Source organism: Euphorbia lathyris, chromosome 8 (assembly GCF_963576675.1).
Source record: "Euphorbia lathyris chromosome 8, ddEupLath1.1, whole genome shotgun sequence".
NCBI classification, from domain to species: domain Eukaryota; kingdom Viridiplantae; phylum Streptophyta; class Magnoliopsida; order Malpighiales; family Euphorbiaceae; genus Euphorbia; species Euphorbia lathyris.
In genome coordinates, this window is record NC_088917.1 from 66,655,313 (window position 1) to 66,658,305 (window position 2,993).

Genomic DNA, 2,993 nt, shown 5'->3' on the forward strand with positions numbered 1-2,993 from the left:
TAAACATTAGAAGTCATTATTTGTCATAGTTATAACTTATCGCATTCATATCACTCCATAGAGTTTCGTTATATAAATTCGCCTCACACGTAGTTAGGAGTAGTTTGTAGTTGTGTCTCACACCAACCTCAAAGTATTCACCGCTTAAATAACGTATAAAGCCGAGTCGTTTAATACTTGCAGTTATAAATCCCGTGGATTCCATACCCGGTCTTAACCGGATTATTACTTGATACGATGGGGTACACTTGCCCCTACGTAGTGACATCTAGTAGATACAAAGCACTTAGAAAGAACATATCCATAGTCATAGCGCAATCATCGTGATATACATTTCATCGTTAAAAAGAACATTACTAGGTGACACGCATCACTCGGCCGAGCAGTGCCTGGGCAGCTCGGCCGAGCAGTGCCTGGGCAGCTCGCTGTTAAGCCCAAAATATACCTAAAATATCATCAATAATTACATCAATATTGTTACGAATTTATGCTATTTATAACTGTTTAGAAAGCTTTTACTCCCGAATATGTTTCTTTCATGCAAGGTACATAAATATTTGGTAAAATCCAAAAAGGAGTAAAAAGAGCTCAAAAATAGAAGAAAAGCCCTACAAAAGGAGTCGAAGATGACGAAAATTAATAACGCCAAGTCGAGGACACGAACGAGAGCCAAAGAAGTGAAAAATGCTCCGTGCCGCGACCGCGGCCCCAATATTCACGGTCGCGACACGCGTCCATCAGCCTCTCCTTCCCTTCGTCCGAAGTACAAATTGTTGCTCTCCCATTCTCGGTAGAGAATTTAATATTCTCGGTACGAGCAGTAGATTTTAGGAGCCTAGTTACACACTTTCGTTTTTGACGAAACGCGATCGTTCGGGTGGATAAAGACGTCCTTTCGTAGCGGACACGATCCTTCACAACGGACACGACACTTCAATCATGACTCTTCAACATCTATAAATAAAGTATTGATTGAGAGTTGAAAAAATGAATAATGATATATGTGTAGAAGAAAGAGATTAGTGTAGAATTTATGCAGAAATTCCGAATCAAGTGATTCAGAAGTTAGATTTCGATTCTGTTCAAAAGCAATATGATGTACACACATTGTTTACTAAATAATAACAAATTCAGTAACGTTTAGACATTGTTCCAGTTTAGTTTACATTTTGGTAGTAGACCGACCCAGTCTCTATTACGAAGATTCAACGAGAAGATTGAGTAGAGGATTCGCCCCTGAGCCTGACAAACTCTAACGAAACCCAAGGAAAGGATTGACAACCCGTTCACTTGCACGCCGTCGAAGAATTCAATGCTCCATGTTCTCTGTAAACTTGTATCAATTTATATTTCATCTAATAAAGTCTGTTCTATTCGATAGATCTTTATGCAGCACTTATGGTAACCAATCCACTAAAGTGACTGCTGGTGTTTTCATTAAAACGTATTTAATCCAAAATCTTTACAAGGAAACTTTGTTGAACACTTAGGCAAATTATTATCTCGAAAGAGTTTTGATTTGATTAAGGGCAACTATCCCGAAAGGGTTTTGTCGCGTTCAAAGCCAATTAATTAGAGGTTCCGTCATTTATTTCATTTTTATAATTCGTACAAAGTTTAAAGTTGTATTTCTTTGCTTAATGCAAACAAATATACTTGTTTACTTTTCTAAAGTACTAAAACGTTCATGTTTTGCAAATTCATTCTTAAATCAGATATTTTCTAACATCTTCATATTCTAATCTAATTCTTACTCTAGCAATTTCAAAACCAAAACCGATTAAATGATTTTTCCATATTATAAACCTTAAAGTAAATTTAACCGATTGAAAATAAGTTTTATTAAAAAACGTTCCCTGTGGGATCGATATCTTTTATTACTACAAGCGTATACCGTGCACTTGCGGAAATCGCTCAACAAGTTTTTAGCGCCGTTGCCGAGGATCGCTAAAATTTTTGACAAAATTTTAAATTTTTCGTGTTTTATTACGAATCTATGTTTATTCATACTTATTCAAACTTTTATATTTTTAATTATTTTCAATTACTAACATATTTATTTTTTTCAAATTTTGTTTTGTAGGTAGTTTCTGTTCGTGCGAAATTTCAAGTTCATGCGCAGTTCTCGAAGTTCGGGCACGTCACCAGATCCTATTGACCCAGAAATTGAAAGAACTCTTAAAAAGAACAAGAAAGAAAAGAAAAAGAAAAACCAAACCCCAATAAAAACTAAAATTACCGAGCCAGAAGTTATGGCCACACTTATGGATTAGGCTAGGCCAGGAGTGGCCGGTGTAACAAACAGTATAGTTAGACCCCAAATTAATGCACATCATTTTGAAATTAAGCCTGCGTTGCTTAATATGTTGCAAAATAATGTAACGTTTTACGGGTTACCTAACGAAAATCCTAATACCCATTTGACAAATTTCTTAGAAATTTGTGACACTTTTAAAATTACTGATGTAACTGCATAAGCAATCAAACTTCACCTTTTTCCTTTTACTTTGAAGGATCGAGCCAAAGAATGGTTAACTTCTATGCCAGCCGCATCAATTGAGACTTGGGAGCAATTAGCCCAAGCATTTTTATCAAAAAAATTTCCTTTAGCAAAAACCGCAAGAGCCATTAAAGAGTTAACATCTTTTTCTCAAAATGATAATGAAACTCTTTATGAGGCTTGAGAACGTTTTAAAGAACTTCAACGTTTATGCCCACACCACCAATTGCCCGCTGAACTTTTAATGCAAACATTTTATAATGGACTAAATCCTACAACTAGAGGTTCATTGGACGCTATGTCTGGAGGGTTATTCATGAAGAAAACATCTGCCCAAGCAAGAGAACTTTTGGAGGAAATGGCAATCAACAGCAGTATATGGCCCGCGGAACATGGACACGTACCATCAGCGAAACCATCCTCCTCAACTACTTCATCAGTAAAAGGTATAGTGAATCTTGATCCAGTAGCGATGTTGCAAGCCCAATTTTCT

At 36.4% G+C, this 2,993-nt stretch overlaps 1 non-coding gene across 1 annotated transcript; it reads right to left on the reverse strand.

The window, feature by feature from the left end:
• Positions 1–2,623: 2,623 nt before the first annotated feature.
• On the reverse strand, positions 2,624–2,728 carry LOC136204372 (small nucleolar RNA R71). Its single transcript, XR_010675215.1, has one exon. It is a non-coding gene; the product is annotated as a small nucleolar RNA R71 (small nucleolar RNA).
• Positions 2,729–2,993: the final 265 nt, after the last annotated feature.